The sequence below is a fragment of the Alligator mississippiensis genome, chromosome 5 (assembly GCF_030867095.1).
Source record: "Alligator mississippiensis isolate rAllMis1 chromosome 5, rAllMis1, whole genome shotgun sequence".
Taxonomy (NCBI): Eukaryota; Metazoa; Chordata; order Crocodylia; family Alligatoridae; genus Alligator; species Alligator mississippiensis.
The window spans coordinates 106,674,843-106,697,145 of record NC_081828.1 but is presented as its reverse complement, the minus strand read 5'-3'; the positions used below and the strand labels follow the sequence as shown (position 1 = coordinate 106,697,145).

General features: G+C 46.3%; 1 protein-coding gene across 2 annotated transcripts in view; it reads left to right on the top strand.

Annotated features, from left to right (window-relative positions):
* Positions 1-22,303, top strand: part of CDH12 (cadherin 12) — a 976,881-nt gene that overhangs the window by 637,037 nt on the left and 317,541 nt on the right. The window lies entirely within an intron of this gene.

Here is a 22,303-nt window from a genome sequence, read left to right as displayed (position 1 = left end):
GTGAAGGGGCTTGGGGGGTTGGTGGGTCTGCAGGCAGGAGGGGATTGCCCAGTTGTGGGGGAGGATCAGGGGGCTAAAAATAGCCCTGTCAGGGCCAGGTGATGGTAATAGTTCAGCCCTGGGGCTCACATGAGTAGCTGGGCTTTCTCAGTCCTGAGCCTGCACTGAAAACACATGCAGATGTTGGAGAGATTGGGTTAACTGAACCTCTATCTAAATTAGTGCACCTAAGGTGAACTAATTTAGATCAGGTGCCCCATTTTTGGGTGATTTAAGCCCTCTAAACACCTGCACAATCGGGCATTTAGATTGATCTAACCCTAGTTAGGTTGATTTAAATGTAATGTGTTTATGTATCCCTAGGGTTTGTATGTGCCTAAAAAGGAAATAGGTCAATTGCCCTGGCTTTTTTATCCTTTATTTTATAAATGCAGTAGATGAAATGCTGAATTACAAAAAGGATATTTTTCATGGAAAATCCCTCTTTACTGAGCTCCAGCTTCTCAATCCCTAACATTACAGCTGACAGAGAGAAGCTTGGATGGACTCTATTGAAAGTTTGTCACTCTTGGAGTCCAGCAGAGTTTTGTTGATGCTTCATATGCTTAGATAATCTAGAAATTATTCACATGCTTTTTACTCTCTGACATCTAGCCAAGGGTTGGAAATTTACCTGAGTCACAAAAATTTCAGTTTCTTTATCAGTTGTCCAGACAAAGCCTTGGCCCTTAATATGAGTTTGCTCTCGTTTATTGGAATATTTTCCAATACTTTTGCTGTCATTAGAAGCTAATTATATAAAATAGCTTCAGCCAAGGGATACATATTCACTTTATTTAGTTCTAGTTCTGGACTACATAAAGTCCTACTTTCTGGATCTAGAGCTAAGGCTTTTTTGATCGTATGCTGCTCACCTGAATCTTCCCACTTGCAGGAAGTAACCTAGCGAGTGTAAAGTTCAATGGATAGTAACATTTTTAACATGAACTTTGATATTTTTTTTCTGTTTCACTGAGAAGAGCTCAGTAGGGAAAGTTAAAGAGAATGTGTTATCCATAACATTTCACCACTCTATTCATATCCTCTGTGATGATGCCTCCTTGATGACCACATTTCTTGACATTATAAAAAAATTGCTTTCTCAACCATTTAGTTCTGGCACCTACAAGAGGAAAAGCCATTATTGATATATTCTTAAGAGTGCAAAGTGTCCATGTTACTGATCTGCTTTGCAATAGTGACCACATTGCAATTAAGTTTGACATTGTAGGAGGGGGCCTAAGAAGATAATCTATCACCGTAGCCTTTAATTTTATTTTAAAAAGGGAGACTTTACTGAAATGAGGAGGCTAGTTAGATAGATGTTAAGAGGAACCCCTAAGGAGATGAAGAACTTGCAAGCAATATACGAATGGCTTAAGAACACCATATTGGAGGTGCAGAACAAATGCATTCTACAAATCAAAAAGGAAAGTAGACCCAAAGAAAGTTAGAATGGTTTAATAGCAGAGCTGCAGAGGAAATAAACAGTTAAAAGGCTTCTTTTAAAAGATAGAAGACACATCCTAATGAGGAAAACTTAAAGAGAGAGAGTGAGAGCATGAACTCTAGCATATCAAACATAAAACCATAATAAGACAAGCTAAGGAAAAAAAAATAGGAGAAAATTCCTAGAGATATGAAACATAACAACAAATATTTATTTAAGTACATTAGAGCTGAGAGAGGCATATGAGCCACTGGATGATCAGGGTGTAAAAGGGACAGTAAAGGGTGACTGGACCATTACTGCAAAACTGGACCATTACAGTGAAATATGTTAAGGTGATTCCCTCATTAGATCCAGTTCTTGCTAGGGAGAAGTCCGTGGAACTGACCCAAAATGGTGTTTCAATAGATGAGGTCATAGAGGAAATTGATAAACAAAACAGTAGCAAATCACCAGGATCTGATGGAATTCACCTTGGGATCCTGAAGGAGCTCAGATGAGAAATTGCCAAATTCCTAACTGTAGTATGCAGCCTATCACTAAAAATAGCCTGTGTTCCAGAGGACTGGAGGATTGTAAATATAAATCCTATATTTTAAAAATAGCTCTAGAGGGGATCCAGGGATCTACAGGCTAGTGAGTCTAACTTTTGTTTGTGGAATATTGGAAACAATAACATTTTTTTAAGTAGTTCAACAAATGGCTTAACATGTCTTGCTGGGGAGGAAAAAGTATGTTTTTGTCAAAGGGAAGTCATGCCTCACCAAAATACTAGAGTTTTTTGAGGGTGCCAATAAGCTGGTGGATCAGGGTGATCCAGCTGACTTCCAAAAAGTCTTTGACAAGGTCCCTTATCAGAGGCTTTTAATGAAGTTAGGTAGTCATGGGATTGCAGGGAAGGTCTGCTTGTGGATTAAATTGGTTTAAACATAAAAAACAAAGAGTGAGTATAAATGGTCAACTTTCAGGATGGAAAGAAGTAAACAGTGGGGTCCTGCAAGGATCTGTGTTGGGACTGATGCTGCTTACCATAATCATAAATAATTTAGAAAAGCGGGTGAATAGTGAGGTGGCCAAATTTGCAGTTGACACAAAATTATTCAAAGTGCTAAAGACCAAAGCAAACTGTCAGAAACTACAGAAGAGTCTGGAACAACTGAGCAAATTGGCAACTACAGGGCACTTGAAGTTCAGTGTAAATAAGAATAAAGTTATGCACATAAGCAAAAATAATCCAAACTATACCTACTTGGGTGGGTTCTACACCAGCTGTTACCACACTAGAAAGAGATCTGGTGGTCACTGTGGATAGTTTGCTAAAAACATCATCTCAGTGCTCAAAGAGCTGTCAAAAAGCCAAACAAAATGTTAGGAATTATTAAGAAAGCAATTGTAAACAAAACTGAAAGCATCATTATGCCTTTTTATAAAACCATAGTGAGTCCACATGAATGCTGTGCCCAATTTTAGTCTCTACACCTTCAAAAAGATATAAGAGAACTAGAGAAGGACAACAAGGATGATTAATATTATAGATGGGTTTTCATATGAGGGGAGACTAAAGAGGCTACGCCTATTAAGTTTAGAAAAGGGACACTTGAGTGGGAGATAAAAGTTTACAAAATACTAAACGGTAAAGAGAAATTAAATAGGGACTTATTTGCTCTCTCACAGTAGAAGAACTAGGGGTCACTAATAGGTAGTAAGCTTAAAACGAACACAAGGAAGTTCTTTTTCACACAGTGTGTAATTGAAGTGTGGAACTCATTGTCACAAGATGTTGTGGAAGCTGACAGTTTAGCCAGATTAAAAAAAGAATTGGACAATTTTTGGGCAGAAAGGTGCATCAGTAGCTATTGAGCATGGGAGTCAGGTGTACAGTGTTTGAATCAGAACTTTGTAGACCTTAAATTCTGAAGGCTGCAAGTAAGAGAGGAACAGTGAGGAAAATAAAACCCTGGTCATACTGTCTTCACTCTCCTTTTCAGCATTCATAAATGTGATGTGTGCCAAAGGATATTGGGCAAGACCTCTGGGCTTCAACTTAGGGTTGGCCATGCTAAAATCATATATGCTGCCGAGGGGGTAGTGCCCCCTGACTCAGGAGGCACCAGGCACCCGTGTGCAGTAGCCGGCTCCCCATGCCTTCTCCAGATCAATCACTGATCTGTGGAAGGCAAAGAGAGCAGGGAAGAAGGGGGTTGCTCTAGGGTGAATGCTTATAGAGTGATTTGTACTGGAGAAAATTTCTCAAAATTATCCCTCTCAATAAATAAGTGCCTGCTCAAGGCCACCGTCAGTGTCCTGTGCTTACTGAACAGTTAAACTGCAGTTGCTATCTATTGCCAGGATCTGTAGGAAGGAGCACAGAACTACCTAAATCTGTTAAGGGCTGATATTGTGGTTCTTTATTCAAATAAAATTCCCATTAAAATCCATTTCACTCCAGGATATGGATTATGCATTAGATGAAGTGTCTGCAGCTGCCCACACCTCAAGGACTAATCACTACTTAACTGAAAAAGCCCAGACTTCCTTGATGGTGCCAGTCAACAACATATTTTTGTGTTCTGAAATGAATTGTCGGGGGAAAGAAAAAACAAAAAACTCCATAACACATCACATAATGCTATTCTGATTATCCAGGGCTTTGTAAATGTAGTGTACCTGTTCTCTGAATAATGTCTCTCTTCTATCAAGTAACAAAACTATCTAGAAGAAATCCTTAAAATAAAGGATGCTCTACCAGAAATGTGAATTAGCAACTAGCAACTGTTTGCTGTAATTATTAAATAAACATAATGGCAAACATTTTGAATGTTTTTAAATACTTCAGTTACTGTGAGTTTCATATTTTTGATGCAGCTATGAGTTCAGGAACTAAGCTGGGCTCTGAATCTATTCAATAGCATATGTCAGACAAAGACTTGGCCCACCTATGTTGGTACACATACGTGAACTCGGTAATCATGCAGGATTGAGTAATCCTGCAATTCACTCAGTCCTGCATTAGTGACTGATGAACCTTAACGGTTATGTTCCCTGAAGTTTATTGTCCAAAGCATGTGAGGTGCGGATGAGTATCTACACCTCTCAAGCTTTATGGGGCCAGTTTCTATCCCCAGTTAGTTCTCTAGGGTTTGTTTTCTAATACCTATTCCTTTGAGAGATCTGTCTGCCAACATAAGCCTCCCTGCTACTCTTTACTAGCATTTCACCAGGACAGACTCCCCAATTAGCTCCTTTCTGTCTCCTTCAGTTCCCCCTCAGCTGTTTTCTGGATAGAAACTCCCCAGTGTCCATCAACTTAAAATAGATACCAAGTCAGATGGATGGAACAGGATTTGCCAGATTAGTTCAAATTAAGCAGCTCTCACAATACCCTGCATCCATATGCATTCAAAGCCGTTTCACTCAATTGTATGATTTCCTTTTTATGCAACTGTTCAACAGAATCTAACAGGAATATTGATTAGACCTTATCAGTCAAAAGTGCATGTGAAGCCCACTTGAAAATGCCATGTACCAACCCTCTTTAAAAATATTTTTTATTATCATGATCTTCTAAACAATGTAATACTTCACTTGTTAGGAGGTTGATGAGAGTCCAGGTCACAAAGAAACAAGAAGGGATCCACAGTGATAATCCAGAAGAGAGTAGAATGATACAATATAAGGATTAATTGTGAAAATAATCATGTTGGTTCTCTAATTATTCAAATCTTAATTACAACTGTGTTGGCCCAATTAGTTCAGAACACAAGGATAATGTTAGGGTTGGGTGGATACTCAGCATCTGTGCATAAGTGAGAGGCATCTGTTGCCAAGTGGTGGAGTGATAGAAAGTGTCAACTCACCAGCTGTGAAGTCAACAATGCTCTTAAAAAACAAATTTGAGCCAACACAATGATTTAGCACACTTGGGGGGATGTAAAGCTTATTGCACATGTATGCTTTAACTAGCAGTTGTCACCTAGTGGGACTGAAAAACTGGAGCAGCTATGCATATTTAAGTCTTTGTCTGCTTTTCTAACAATGCTTCCCTGACAAGGATCTGTGGTGGGGAAGCTGGCATGATATTTCTCCCTAACAGTTCATCAGAAGATTGATTTTTTTTTATTTTGTTTTGGGGGGGAGTATTTGTATTTTGTTTGTGGGGGTTTTTTGTGGGGGGGGGTTGAGCAAACAACAGAGCAAAATATACCTATGTAATAAGGTATCTTAGTACTGTAATCAGACAGACAGAAAAGATTTTAAAAAGGGAAGCTCTTTTAATAACAAACCTCAGAGAATTTTAAGCATTGCTCGCGATTTTCTAATCCCTGTTTTTTCCTTCTGTATAGCTCTGTAGAGTGAGGAATATATTAATTATGAATTGCACTCTATCAAGTGTTTATAGCTATCAATTTCACAATGACAGGATTTTTATGATTTTGACAATTGATACTGATCTTAGTAACTTTTAATATTGCCTACAAAGATTGAGGATATCAATAGTGTTTCTAACTCTACAATGATGTGCTTAATATTTATGCATTATTAAGCTTTAATGGTAGCATGTAAACTTTTCCGAAAGATAATCAATAGGCAGCAAGAACAAAAGCAGAAAGTGAGCATTAAAACCAAAGATGGAATTATATTGGACATTAATGCATTCATTTTTGACCTAGTTTTGAATTTTATGGATCTTTTGTCAGCAACTTCATTTGCATTACTTTCAAGTTTTTATTTATACACATTTCAGAAAGTACAGATGGAAGAATGTTTAGATTAACTGTACTCTGATAATAATGTTAATTTACATGAAATGCATAGACAGTTTGGTACTGTACTGCAATGTAATAGAAAATGAGCTCAACTTTCAACACTAGCACAACAGATTATTTTAATTTTTTTTTTAATGTAATTGAAAAGAGTTTGGGGAACATTTCTAGAATTCACAATCTAGGCTTCACTTTCTTACTTGGGAATCACAGTAATAATGCTTTTGATTTCTCAGATGCTTGGGCAAATTGCCCTTTTTGGTTATGGTTTGCACTTTAATAGCAATACTTTTAACTTCAGGAGGCTTACTCTACATTAGTGATGCCACTTGGTGTAAAAGTAGCACCTTGTCTGTCTTTCAGAAGTGAAACCTCTCAGTCCATCTCCATAAATAATGTGTATATGTATATAAATAAATAAATGCAACAGTTTGTGAGCAAGGTGTAATGAAGCATAGATTTTAATGGCTGAAAACTAAAGACCCTGAGTGGTTTGGAAAGCACCTTTTAACAACCAAGATGTGTTTGTGCATGTGCTTTTTTTGTTATTTTTTAAGTGTCCAACATCTGTACACTTTATATGCAGCAGGCAACTTCGGCATTTCTGCTAAATTATGCCACAGTGTGTGCGCATGTATATATATGTGGTGATTTAATGATGCAGATGGCAGTTCATCAGACTTAACTAAGATTACTGGACCTACTTTACTTATGACTGCGTAAGAGACTTTAGCTCCAGAATGAGATGGAGCAGGGGTTCCCAAACTGTATACACATACCCTTGGGGGTATGCAAGACATCTCTGGAAAGTACATGAGAGAAACTGTATAATGGCAGATTTAATTTTCATTATAATAATAATTGGCATTTGAGGGCTTAAAATATACAACTTATGCTGATGGTGGTATGTGGGTAGCTAGTAAATCTGGAAGGGGATACACAATAAGAAAAAGTTTAGGAACAATTGAGCTAGAGCTGATGTGTTTCAAATCAGAAGTCTAACTCTATACTGCCCATAAATGGAGAAAAAATGTAGCGAGACACACAGCAATTAATTTAGTTGTACTGTTTGGGGGTTTCAACTTCGTATAACTGTTGTACTGTACTCCACCTGCAAATACCTCATTCCTTTTAAATCACACTGACAATGTGAATAGCACATGTATACTTTAACTAAACAACTTACCAATTTGAGTGGGCTGCCTCAGCTGTAAGACATGAACTCAGAAGTGATAAAGCATGGCACTGCTTCAGTAAAATGGAATAAGAAATCATTTTGACAGAGCCTAGATCTTGGTCTGGGCTGTTTGATTTTTGATTTTTTTTTTTCCCTTTCAAGGTCAATGTTCCTTATTTCAAGCAAAGTACATCTTATATGACAGCACAGGAAAAAATGTAGGAAGGCTAGGTTAATGCATTTGGGGTCAAAATGGACTCGTGAGAGATGGTGCTGACACCCATCCATTATAGGTGAAAGGTGGTTAAATTTCATCTGCATAACATGCAAACTAAGGGGGCTGAGAGAGTACTAGTTATGCATGATCTTAAATGTAAAGATCCTTGTGAAAAATTATCCTTTTATATAAGTATTAATTCCAATTCCTTGCATGTGTGGTGTTGAGCAAAGGTTAGTCTGCGTGCTAGAGAAATGATAGTGGATTATTTCCAGTGCCAGTATTTTCTTTTGTATTGAATTCAAAGACAGTATAAAAGCCAGAGCAATGCTCATACATTTGGGATTTTTGACGATAAACTACCGTATATCCTCCGTATTCTCTCCCCAGCTCCTTGCCAACTGTAATGCAAGTGGTAATATGCCTAATAATGATTTCAGGAGTATGTGTGATGATGAGGAAAATCATTCAAAGCATTGCATTAAAAATACAAACCAAAAACTTCATAGTTGCATTACTGGTTGGGAATGATTTGGGGACCCTTGAGATACAAACCACTATTCAAAACACTATTTTGGGCAATTGACTTTATCATCAGCCTTTCACCCTTCAGCAAAGAGTAAAACACTCTATGGAGTTTGAAGAGAGAAAGAGCTCATCCTTCTGAACCATGAGGTTTTCTTGGGCACACTTCTGTCTTTCAGACTTAAGTAGTGGTTGCTATCCATTTATGCATTTGATTACACTTTACCAGATCTGTGTAAGCTGAACTCCAATAACTCTTTTTTTATGCTGGGCCCTCTGTGCCAGTGAGAGGAAGCTGGAATTGCTTTGACTGAATAGTAATTTTTTCTTCTTTTGATTTTTGCTTCTGAAATATTTTGAGGAAATTTTTGTAACAGTGTTGCACATTTCTTCTTATTTTAAAAATATAAATTTTTAGATTTTTTTTTCCTTTTAGTAAACACCCTGAATTTATAAAATGTTTAAACAAATTTGAGTGAGAAAAGATGGCATGAATATCAAAACACTTTGAAATTAAGGCTACTTTAACAATTATCATAACTATAGGAATTTGGCTTATTTTATTTTCATCAATTATTGTACAAACAACATGGGGCCCATGCACAGTGTGGCATTATATTCTCATTGCAGGTCTGTTGAAGGCCAAGATTAGGACTTTGGAGTTTGAGTAATGCACCAGTTGTGCTACAATGCAGAACATATACGATACTACTAGATTACACTGTCCATTTTTATCTCTGTCATGGATAGGCCCAGTTCTTAACAAGCTTTAACCTGACCATTGATTTTGTTTTTTCTTTTTTTTTTTCCTGATACAGTTTGCTGCTTCGAGTAATCTCATGTACACTACTGTGTATTTGGCCATGTGTACAAAACTGTACAGTTGAAATTATAATGGGAGTTTCCAAATCAGTCCCCTTAAATACACACATCTCTTTGCTATATTTAAAACCTTTTTTTTTTTTTGAGTAAAACTACTGCAAATTACTTCAAGTCCTTCTTTCAGCTGCAATTGACAAAGGAAAGTGGAACAGACATGCATTTAAATTAACTACCTCTGGTAATTATGATGCTGCTCCTTTAAATTCTTTATTCCAAAAGATGCTGGCTCATCTCTTACTCCACATACCCAAGCTATCACTCCTTTCAAGTGCTCTCCTTGAGGAAGACCTGGGTCATATCCTTTCTTGCAGTTCGCATAAAGTTTTAAAGTGTGTTTTCACTTCCAAGCTGCTCTCTGCAGCAGACAGAGTGGACCAAATCCTGGTCTCAGATATTCAAGTTTAACCTGGTTGCCTTCAGCAAGATTATTTCAGTGACCCAGGCCAAGATTAGAATCTGGCTATGTGGGCCCAGTCAGCAAAATGATGACACGCCACTATCTGATCCATATTTTGTGTTTTTGTATTTGAAATAAAATTGTTGTTGGTGAATATTTGAAAGAAAGAAACAAAGAAAGACTTTTGACTTTTAAGAGACATTTATTCCAGGGAGGGTAATAACTCGGAGCCAGTAAAGAGCATGTACAGGTACGCCCGAATATCTGGGCCTCATGGACAAGGCCTGGACTCATGGCCTGCAAGGCCTGCCTGTACACTCTAGACTAACCAAAACAACACACACACACACACACAGAAAACACAACGAACATTAGGACTATTTACATTTTTACAGTTCTGCCAATAGGGACAACCATGGAGGCCTCAGGGGTCGACCCGCGTGAGCAAAAGTCCAGGGCCTCGGCCCGCTTGACGCGTCTCTGCGGCTTGAGCAGCCGGTGGCATCACAGTACGAGGATCAGGTGTCCCGCCTCGACCCGGCACAGCACCCCCTCGAGGGCCCAGCGCTCCTCAAAGGCAGGCACCGTCCGCCGGAGGACAGCGTGCTCAAACTCGAGCGAGAGGCGGGCCCGCACCAGCAGGCGGAAGAGCTGCAGGGCGTCGACCATCCCGGTGCCGGTGAGTCGGTTTCGCCAGCTCTTCAGGGTGGCCATCTTGGCCTGGCCCAGCAGGAAGTTGGCTAGGCTGACCGTGGCCCGCTCGGCCGCCCGGTACGGAAAGGAGTGGACGTAGGCGTCTTCGGAGAAGTCCCGGCCCAGCACCCGAAGCAGTGCGCCCAGGGCGGCAAAGAGAGGCTGCAGCCGGGGGCAGTCGAGGAACGCGTGGAAGATGTCCTCGTCCAGCACCCCCGGGCAGAAGGGGCAGGCCGCCGAGGCCGCTGGGTCCAGGTGACGCACAAAGGTGCCGGTGGCCAGGATGCCGTGAACGAGCTGCCACTGCAGGTCGCCGGTCTTCTTGGCGATGGGCACCTTATACAGCGTGCGCCACACTGGGGTCCCGGGCTGCACCAGGCGCCGCCGCCACATGGTGTCAGGGCGGCCGGCCAGCACCTGGGCATGCCGGGTGCGCACCACCCACATGTAGAGGCCCTTGCGGGGCAGGGTGCCAAAAGGGCAGCCCGTATTGCTGCTGGGGGGCACTGGGAGCCTGAGCAGCGTGTTGGGCCGCTCGGCCAGCTCGCCGGGTACCGCTGGGATGACGGGTAGTGGTGGGAAGGCGTCTTCTGCGACGTCTGTGGCGGGGAGGGGCCGGCGAGTCTGGAGATGGACTTCCAGGGCGGTCGCTGCCTCCGTCGGGAGGGCGGCCCTAACGGCCCGCAGAAGCCGCCCCGCGGTGCGGATGGAGCGCATTGCCAGCCGGGCAGCCAGGGCCTCGGGTGACAGCCAGTCCGACTGAGCAGGGTCCAAGAGGTGCTCCAGGCGGGTGGAGCGCGCCTCGACGAGAGCTGCCGTGAGGCTGGCGGAGGCCAGGCTCGGCACGACACGGTGCAGGGCCGGGTTGTGGACCAAGGGCTCTCGAAGGAGTTGCAGGAACCGCAGGTGCCTGGCCTGGGGACAGAGATGGAAGGCCGCCCGCCAGGCCCGCACCATGCTGCGGTAGAACGGGGGAAGGACCGTCCCGTTCAGGAAGGTGAGGTCCAGTTGAAACAGCTCCCAGTCAAAGCCGAGGCCCCCCGCTCGCCACAGGAATCGGCACGCCAGCTGTCACCACGGGAGGTGGCCTTCGGTGTACAGGAGCTGCTGGAGGGCCTGCAGCCGATAGGCGACCACCCTGCTGGCCAGATCGATCAGGCCCTGGCCCCCCTCGCTGGTGGGCAGGTAGAGGGCAGCTCGTGGGAGCCAGTGGCGTCTGTCCCACAGGAAATCGACCAGGAGCCGCTGCAGTCTCTCCAGTAGCTCCGGCGGAGGGTCGCCGCCGCCAGGTTATTGATGACGAGGACGCGCCCCCGGTAGGAAAGGCTGGGCAGGCGCCAGCGCCACCGCTGCAGGCGGGCCTCCACTCCCTCCTCGAGGCCGTCCCAGTTGCGCGCCATGAAGGTCGTCGGCCCCAGGAACACGCCCAAGACCTTGAGGCCCTCACGGCACCAGGTGAGGCCCCCCAGCAAGTCCGGCGGAGGCCTGCCAGTCCATGCGCCAAGCAGCAGAGTGTCACTCTTGCCCCAGTTTATGCGGGCGGAGGAGGCGCGCTCGTAGGCCCGCTGGCAATCTGCCAGAGCCCGCACGTCTTCCTGGGTGGCGAGGAAGACGGTGACGTCGTCCACATAGGCCGACAGCCGGAGACGAGGGCCAGCGGACGGGCCCGCGGCCGATGGCAGGGCCACCCCACTCAGGCAGTGGCGCAGCGCGTGTAACAGCGGCTCGATGGTCAGGGCGTAGAGCATGCCCGACAGCGGACAGCCCTGGCGAATACCCCTGTGCGCGGGGAACAGAGTGCAAAGCACCCCATTCACCTTAAGCAGGCTGGAAATGTCCCGGTACAAGACCCAGAGGGCCCCAGTGAAGAGGGGCCCAAAGCCAAAGGCCTCCAGTGTGCGGAAGAGGTAAGCGTGGCCCTCCCGGTCAAAGGCCTTCTCCTGGTCGAGAGAGAGGAGGCCAACGTCGAGGCCAAAGAGCTCGCTAGCCGTGAGCAGGTCTCGCAGCAGGAACAGGTTGTCTTGTATGGTCCTGCCCGGCACGCAGTAGCTCTGCTCGGGCCCGGTGAGAGAGGCCATGACCGCGCGGAGGCGGGTGGCCAGTGCTTTGGCCAGAATCTTATAGTCTGCGCACAGCAGAGAGACCGGCCGCCAGTTCTTCATGTAGCCCAGGTCTCCCTTCTTGGGCAGCAGGGTCAGCACCACTCGGCGGCAACTGAGCGGCAGGACCTTGTCGGCGAGGCTCTCCTGGAAAACGCGCAGGAGGCTGGGGCCGAGGAGAGGCCAGAAGGTCTTGTAGAACTCGGCAGGCAGCCCGTCGAGGCCCGGGGCTTTGCCAGAGGCGAGGCCGGCCATGTCGGCCGCCAGCTCTTCCAGGGACAAGTCCCGCTCCAGCTCGCTGGCCTCCAGGGCATCGAGACGCGGTAGGCCCTCGTGGAGTTCCCGCATGGCCTTGGGGCACGACGGCTCGGCCGCGAACAGGTCGCGATAGAAGGCAACGGCACGTTCGCGTACTTCGCCCGGCTCTGTAATGACCCGGCCCTCAGGAGTCTTGAGATGGTCCAAGACTTTGCTCGCTGCCCTCCGCCACTCCAGGTCGAAAAAGAAGCGGGTCGGGGCGTCAGTTTCCACCAGCTCCTGGCAGCGGGCGCGGATCCTCGCGCCGCGGGCCGTGCTCTCCGCCAAGTCGCACAGGCATTTCCTGCGGAGCCAGAGGCTCTCGCTCAGTGCTGTGTCGCTGCCAGCGGCCAGCACAGCAACTTCGAGCTCCGCCACGTCCTCCTCCAACTCCTGGATGTGGCAGCAGGTCTCGTTTGCGGCCAGCTGGGTGTACTGCTGGCAGAAGGCTCAGGTCTGTACCTTGCCCACGTCCCACCACAGCTTCCAGGAGGAGTGGCTCGGTCTCGCAGCCTCCCACCTCCGCCAAAAGTGGGCAAAGCAGTCCCGGAAATAAGAGTCCTGAAGCAGACTAACGTTCAAACACCAATACGGTGCCCGTGCACAGGCTCGCCCCGGCAGGCTCAGTTCGCTGAAGGCCAGGCCATGATCTGATAGACCCGAGGGAGCAATGCGGCTGCTGTGCAGGAGTGGCAGGTGATGCCTGGTGATATAAAGGCGGTCGAGGCGAGCCATGGTGAGACCGCCGGCACTCATCTTTGCCCAGGTGTACTGGCGCGCATCGGGATGCAGGGCTCGGCAGACGTCCACGAGGTCTGCCCCCTCCAGGGCAGCTTGCAGCTTGCGAGCAGAGGGCAGGTGGGGCTCAGGCCCTGTGCGGTCGAGGCGCGGGGCAGTGGTGCAATTGAAATCTCCCCCGAGGAGGAGCAGGTCATCATCCTCACTAGCGTCGCGCAGGAGGGCAGCCAAGGTCTCAAAGAAAGCGACCCTCTCCTGGCCATCGGAGGGCGCGTAGATGTTGATGAGCAGCAGACGGTGTTGCGCGAGGGTGACGCGGACGGTCAGTAGGCGGCCGGGGACGACCTCCCACGGCACCGCTGCGTCAAGCTGCAGCTGCGGCGATAAGAGTGTCGCGACCCCCGTGTGGAGGTTGGTGCCGTGGCTCAGGAACACCTGTCCTCACCAGGCAGCCCGCCAGGCCGCCTGGTTGAACCTGTCAGAGTGGGTCTCTTGTAGGAAGGCGACGGCCAGCCTCTTCTGTCGCAGGAGCTCCAGGACGGCCTCGCGCTTCACCGCATCTCGATAGTCGTTGACGTTGAAGGTGCCAATGGTTGTGGCTGCCATGGGTGTGGGTGTGGGAGAGGAGGAGCAAAGCAGAGTGCGGGTGGAAGAGCGAGCACCCAAGAGCAGAGCAAGGCAATACAGACAGGTCAGGGAAAGCCTACCGTGCCCTACTCTAGTCGAGGGACCCTCCCAGGCCCCACTCCACTCTCACCCTCTGGGCAAGCTTGTCCAGACGGTAGGCCATCTGACGTGTGCCCCGATCTTGCTGCATGAGCTTGACTGCCGCCCTGGCAGCCTTGACAAACACTTTGGGGTCCGCACACCACGGGGTGATGTGCCCCACTACATTTTTCTGCCCCTTAGTTAGCTTCAGCAAGGACAGGAGTCCCCCATAGTCAGGAGGGACCCAGGGGGGCTCCGCCAGCTTGGGGTGGATGTTGCCTACGGAAGAGCGGCGAGGCCGCACCCCCGGCGGGAGCTCGCCCGCAACTGCAGCGTCGACCCCCTCGATGTCCAGGCACATCAGCCTCCTCTCGTCGTCCGAGTCAAGGACCGGCTCTGCGAGGACATTCCCTGTCTTCTTGGGGGGAGAGGGGCCATCCCGCTCACGACGTCTCTTGTGAGACTCCGAGAGCTGGATCTCCATCTCGCTAACTTCCCCGTCTGCTCTGGTAGGCTGGGGCATGACCAAAGGGGCAGCAGGCTCTCCCACCACCCCTGGGGCCAGGCCACTGGAAGAGAGACATTCGCCACTATCCCTGCTGCCGCCCGACTCCGGAGGCTGGGGGACAGGCGAGGGGAGGGGGACCCCTGAAGGCCCCTCCCCCCCGCCCGCTAAGTCTGCCCCGTCGGTGGCTATATCCAACGGGGCGGGTGGTGTGGCAGCCGGGGTGGGGTCCGGCTCTGCAGTGGGGGGGCCCTTGGCACTGGCCGAGGAGGGGTCTGTCAGGAATGGGGTGTCCTGAGAGGCCCCCCTCATCTCCCTCTCTTTGTCGGGTGGTTGGGAGGATGCCCGAACCCCATCATCCGATGAGGCTCCAGCACCGCAGTCCCCGGCCACCCCAGCCACTTCGGCCAGGGCAGGCAGGGGGCAAGGGGAAGCGTCCGCCCCTCCACCCGGTGGGGCTGCCGCACCAAGGGCAGGGGGCGCCACAGACGGGGGAGAGGGCGGTGGGGCCATGGTAGTAGCACCAGCCCCTCGGCTGGACGATGGCTTCCCGCTGGAGACCCCGGTCCCCTGAGATGGAATGGGGGGGGAAGGAGGTCGGGAGGAAGAGCTCCCAGCCTCCCTGGGCCTGCTGCGTGCCCCAGAGGTCGACGCGCCGTCTCTCGGCGCTGTCGCAGGCGGCGATGGTCCGGCCGCCTTGCCCCGAGGGCACTGCGCGGCCAGGTGGGAGGAGCCCCCGCACTTGAAGCACGTGGTCTCTCCCACAGATAGATAGATAATAAACCTCCGCCCCTCGAGTGTGAGGCTCAGGGAGCGAGGCAGCGACTGGGGGCCCTCCTTGAGGAGCATGAAGACCTGCCTCCGAAAGGACAGGACGTGCTTGCCCTGAGGGTTCTTGTTTCCCATCGGCAGGCGGTGAAAAGGACTCGCAGGAACCCCATAGGCCTCGAGTCCCCTGGCCAACTCCCGATCGGAAACGTGCGGTGGGACGTTGGAAATCACCACCCTCACTGCCTGAGTCTCTAGGGGCGTGACAGGGTAGTGGATGCCCGCAATGTCCAGGCCCTCCGCACACACCCTGTCAACCAAGGCGGGCTTGCTCAAATAGATCATCGGGACCGTGTTCACGCGCCCCGCGTAGCGGATGGTACGCCATCCCAGGAGGGCAGCCAGAGCCTCCACGCAAGCCTCGAGCCCCACATGGAGAGGGGCATGAACCCTCAGGCCATGAGACAGTGGGAGGTCCCGAGAGACATCCTCATGCCAGCTGCCAGGCGTAGGAGCCGCCATTCCTCGCCAGGACAGGGTTAAACTGCGAAGCGCAGGAAAAAAACAAAACAAAAAAAAAACCTCAGGCTGACAGGGGGGACTGGGACTGGGAGGGGGCTGAAAACGCCCCAAAATCGGCCTGAGGGAGGGCAGAGCAACCCCGCAGGGGCTCAGGGCAAGCCCCAAGGCAGGGGCAGATGGCAGGGACCAAGGGCAGGGGCCCTGGGGGAGGGAGGCAGCAGAAATCACAGGGAGAACTCAGGCGCGGGTGGGGGAGGGGCAGAGACAAACGAGGCTGCCAGAGCCCAGGGGAAAAAGGCTCAGAAAGTGGGGGGAGGGGGCAGGGTGGGGGGTCCCCAGGGACAGGGTGGGGAGAGGCAAGGGGTTTTTTTTGGTGGGGGGGACAGGAAAAGGGGGACAGGGAGTGCGGGGAAACGAGCTGAAAGCACCTGAGCTGAAGGAGCTTAGAAGGGCTTCAGCTGTTGGCCGCCATAAAGAAAGAAAGAAAGACTTTTTGACTTTTGACTTTTAACAACTTTATTTCACAAAAGATCAGGTACAGAAAGCAAAAACCATCAAACCACACCAAAGAGAAACCATTCCAGGACATTCAGAACATCACACCGTGACAAACACCTTCGCAGTAATACATATCTTGTCTAACATGCTATTTATATATATAGCCCTCGAGAAACAAACAATTCCACCCTTCCCTGTCCCATAGTACACGTACAAAAACCTTCAACTTCTCACCCCGAGAAAATAAACAAAAGCAGCCTGGTGAGGGCCAAGAAAGAAAGAAAGAAAGAAAGAATGTGCAATTATACATGATATTGCTGTTTCCATCTCAAAACTGAGTCCATCCCCACTGAGGTCAAGTGCAAATTGCTTGGGTACAGACTCAAGCCTGGTACAAGAGGAGAGAGCTTCTTTGATGTATGCCATTTTACATTAGGGAAAGATCTGCCTTGTTGACTGCAATGATACTGGATCAAAATCTGATGTTCAGTTTTTCAAGGTAGCAAGCAGACAGAACTAAGCCTTAAGCCTTCAAAAACATGAGAGAAACTGGCCTTGAAATGCATCTTGTCTCTTTACACAATATTTTTATTCTTTAATGTTGTTATTACTGCTTCCAACACAAAATAACCTTAAACATGAAAAGCGCAGCTGTGCAATCTTGAAACTTGAATGTGGCTCTCTCTGTGTCTCTTCATCTTTCTCTCTCTGTCTCTGGCTGTTTTTCTTGGTGCGGGGGGGGGGGGCATGTTCTCCCAGTTTGATAGCTATTACTCAATTCCTTTTGTTGCTGCGAATCTGATTTTGCCAACAAAGACCTTGAGTCATCAGCACACTGGAGCAGAGAGCATGGAGTGTTAAGACAGCATACAGCTCTTAACATGAAATACCATTTTCAAGAGAGAAAACAAGTGAGGCTAACCATGAAAGAGCAATATGCTTGTAAGTTAATCAGTGTAAACTCTTTTAAAGTCAATTAATTTGAACCTTTGCAATGAAAGATCACTAAGAAGAAACTAATTTGTTTCATAATGTTGTTCTGAACTTCAGCAGTAACATAACTCCTAAAAGAAAATAAACACACATTAACATTTGAAGGGAAGGAGCTGAATGCAGTATGGGAAAGCCAGTAGTAGTTAGCTGCTGCCTGATGTTGGAGGTATGCAGAGCTATCCCACTTTAGCTCTAGATGAGGTGTTTAATGAGGGTTTATACTTCTCCCAGCATCACTGATGTGCACGGGCAGCGGTACCCCTCAGTACCATCTGCTTCCTGCTTTATAAGCTGGTATATCAGGGAATAGAAATGAATCTTAGATTTTATAAAGGAGGGTGCAGTTGCAGTTACCCGTGCTTCAAATATGGTTGCACCCCCTGCTCCCAGCCTCCTCCATTTTTCTGCCCTTGCTTCCCCCTACCAGGGTGGGCAGACTGCATGCAGGACTAATAACAGGTGACTTAAATCCAGAAGAAGTAAGAATTCTGACCCCTTCCTCCCTTCCCCTTTGTGCTCAGAGACATGCACCTTCTGGTCCCTCTCCTCTCCCATTCCTCCATCCCCTGCCGGCTGTTCGGAAGAAGAGGGGAGCTCCCATCACACTCCAGTGGAGCTGCTCTTACCTGGGACTATGGCAGTGGCAGACAAGCAGACATGTTCCCCCTCCTTGCACCTGCTTCCAGGCTGGTAGGGAATACCCAGGGAATTGGTTGAGCCCAGCTCCTACACAGCCCAGGTGGAGTGGTCAGGAGTTTCTCTTCTCAACAGGACAGTGGGGACACTGGGAAGGGGGAATGGGAGGGGAGGGCATGTGTCGTTGAGCCTGAAGGGGACGGAAAGGGGGATGCTTACTTTCTCTGAGACTTCAGTCCCCATGTCCTGCTCCTGAGGTGTGGTCAGAAAGAGGAGTGCAGCCACATCACTATGACCCCTGCAATGCTGTCCTTAGCAGGGGACAGAGGTGAGGGTCACGGAGAACTGTGCCTCCAGTACATATGAAAGAACAAAGACGGGGTACCCACTTTAGTTCAAGGATAGCAGTTGTTTCAAAAACAAGTGCAGGTTATATGGTGGAAGGCTGATGGTTTCTTGTGTGCTCCCATGACCTCAGCTAGATGATCTACACTCCTGCTTGCCTGTATAATTGTCCTAGTTTGTTTTAACTTGATTATTATTGCATGAGAAGAGAATGTGGTGTCTCATACTACTTTTCTAAAAAATAACACAAAACTGGAAATAAATCTCTCTCTCAGGATTTTATAAAGCATACCTGTAGTTAATTCTAATAAATTGAGAGAATTTCGTACTAGACATGGCACATTCCACATCTTATTCTTTTGTTTTCTCCATGGTCTTGACAAAAATCGGTCTCAGCTACTCTGACCTTTATTATTATTATTACTAGTAGTATACAGCATATTCATATTATTAATTATCATTTACTTTTTTATTTCATGACATTACCTTACTTGCTTTAAAAAGAAAATTAAAATGACAGAAAAGGCTCTATACCTGCATATGTTACTGGTTCTAATTGTTCACTTCGTTCTTGAATTCTGTTCATGTGATATGCTGAGTGGAAGAACTAAAATAGCAGCTGGATTTCTGATGTGCATTTAGTATCCAATTCAACTTCCATTGATGTGAACTGGAGTTTTCCTATTGACTTCAATGAGAGATGGATTGAGCCCTTAGGCAGTTCTTCTCTCCCGAGTTCTCTAACAGCAACTACTGTAAGCATTGAGAATGAAATCTCAATTTTGTTATTAACCACTTAACAACATAGGTGGGGAGTGAAGGCAGATATGTCATTAATCAGAGAGGAGATAGTGAATACAAGTCATGAATACTCAAAGGTGAACAACCAGCAAACTCTGTATGAATATAACTGACTAGCAATACAGAAATTCATATAAAATGAGCGCAGAAAAAAATGGTCTATGTGCAGAATAATTACGTTTAAGCAATCAGGGTACAGTTCAGTACTTCTTAAACTCTGTCTTAAATCCTTTACTGAGGGCCTCCTCCTGGATAAACAGCTGTTACCACATTCTCTGTCTGGGTGAAATTAGAAAACCCCTCTTGGCATTAAAGCAGTCTCCTTGTTTCAGTAGCTTGAGAGGGTAGTAGAGTTTTTTAATGAAATCACCATGCGTGTTCCCTGCCTACACCCACAGTGACAGACTTCCATAGAGCTATTTGAGATCATCATTGCTACTGAATAATGTTTAAGAGAGCATAAGTAAGTTGGGAAGTCAGTGAAAGGCATAAAGACCAAAGCAATAAAATGAGAAAATAATGAGAGTCTTGGCCAGTTTTGGTATTATTGGGAAGGTAGGGCAGACATGCACCTTTATAAACTAATTACACAATCTTATAGCACAAACTGTTGTGATCCCAGGTTGACTTCCACAGATCACTACCATAGTTGTGGTATCATTACCTAGGAATTGTATGTTAGTATTACTGAACTACCATAAAGACATTTTGTCTTGAAAACTGTAATAGGTTTGCAATCTATAAAATAAATAATCATGAGAAACCCCTATCCAGGGAAATAGTGTGAGGGAATTTTTCAGAGCAGATAATTCAATAAATGTCTATTACAAATAATAACTAAAACCAGAATCTTAAGGGTCAATGACAACTCTGCATAAAGTACTTATGTACCTGTGCCACAGGTTGGCCACCCCTTGACAGACTGGGGTAAAGAGGGCATTGGCTTGTGTTGCTAAATGTTAGAAATGAAGACTGGGATCCATCAAGTAAATTCACCAATATGCAAAGACCTGGAAACTATAGGAGAAAAAATTGCTGGTGTGTAAATACTATGTTTACTTTGTCCATCCACTGAGTGATAGTGTCTTTATTGTTCCTGTTTTGGTGTTTTGTTTTCCCTTGAAGGTTATAGGCCCTGAGAAACTGCCATATTTTTCCTCTTATACAACAACAAGATGCTTAAATATTTTATTAAGTAAGTGTTTCTAGCCCCCTCAGTGGGTTCAGTTATACCACTGTAGTTCAGTTGTTTGACAAGATCATGCCTGGTTTTCCCATTAGAATCCCACTGTCTGTGACCTGAATCTGAGAACATGCATATTTAGTTTAAAACTAGGAAAGGTTGCCTCTCCTTACCATCTGTTTCCCTTTGTAGTTTCTCCCTAAATTAGAGTAGTATCTATTCCTGAGGTTCGTGAACATTTTGTGCAATTATGGGCCCAGTGTGGGGTGAACTTGAGTTGATACAGCCATTGGCAAATACATATATAAGACAGGTATAGGGAATGGTCTGAAAACCATTTTGATGGCCAATTGGATCTTTAGTACTGTTTAAATATTATTATTATTATTATTTAATACAAGTTCAAGGTCTGTTAAAATACAAGTTCAAGGTTTGTTAATGAAATCCAGGAGGCTAGTTTGTTGCCCATCTATGCATAAACAAAGAGTTGAGTCTCTCCTGAATGATTTAAGCAAGAGGAACCTGAAGAAAAAATAAGCAGAATTGGGAGTTAGCAAATATTTTAAAATATACCTTTGATACCTGAAGACTGCACTTCTTTTATTTTGTTTTAATTGTTGTGGGGTCTTTGAGAGGTAATGGTGATCCATGCAAAAGCTTTGGCAAGGTGACAGCAGTTGAGACAATGTTTAACATGGAAGATGTCTGTATCAGGAATGGCCTTTCTGTGTGAATAGCACCCAGCTGAATTCATGCATTTCCCTAGAAGAAAGGCACAAGGCCATGTGAGCATTCTGAGATTGCTTTCAATAATGGGGCAAAATCCTACCAGAGGAAAAGACAGAACCAAGTTGATTGGATTGCATCACTCCATCTTAAGCAGATCAATTTCAGGAATTTCTTCTTTTTATAACTCATCCCCCCACCCCCGATTCTTGAACTTTGTTGTGGTTGAAAGATAAAGCTATGCTAATTAGAGCAGTGATGCTCAACCAAGATGCTGGAAGTTCCATTATCAAGAGATGAGTAGAAGCTAAGAGCTGGTATTTTCTTAGGGGTGCACAATGGATGCCTTGAGTTAAAAAAGGGTTCAGAACACTGGACTAGAGGAATGGTTGAGTGAAGTGCAGCAGAAAGCCAGGTCTTGATCTTTCTACTTGCAAGGCAAGGCAAATCTTCGGAGCCAAGAAGTTGTACATAGATATATACCCAACTTTTCTGAGATTTCATTTCTGCCTATTTCTTTGGTAACATGCATAGAAACTCAGTAAGTAAGATGTCTTGAAATAAGTGGGGAAAGATACCTCATCCACTAAAAGAGGGGTTATTTTTAATAGTACAAAAGGTTGTATGCAAGTTTAGTATCTGCATATTACCTTCAGACCTTCTGCTGCAATAACATAACTTTTCTAGAGATAGGATATCAAAGCAGAAGCTTTTGAAATACATTTTGAAGTAGACACTTAGAATGATATTGCAGGAGTTCATAGACAGCTCTTATTTGATCTGAGTCCAAACCAACTATTTTTTTCTGAGTTTCACTTTGAGTTTCAGGTATTAAAAAAAAAAACTATTATACCACTCATTTGCTATTTTGACTAAGTTTCAAGATTGTTTAAAAAAAAAAAAAAGGAATAGATGAGTTTCATGTGGGTTTAGGATTCCTAATTAAAGGTTTGCATAATTCTAAGTGCAAGTAACACATTTCTAGCAGGATTCATATGTCAGCTAAGCCACAATAATTATACTTCTTGATGGCTAGAAAATGATATTTAGAGGTTTGCTTTTGGAAACTGACTTGTAGATAAAGTAGATATGCATTAGAACAATGGTCCAGGGGAACGGCAAGGGTGAATTGATTTCTAAAAGCCTGTTTGTGAAAAGTTTCCTTCAAGGACTACTGTGTCTGAAGCCAGCAGACACACAGCCTGGGAAATTGAAGACATGTACCACACTGTTCCATAACATGACCAGTGTACCCAAACAGAAATAAGGGACTCTGCAGCATTGGTTCCAGGTCACAGTGCCCAACTGCTGAGCCCTTGAGATTTCCGGCTTTGGTGGACA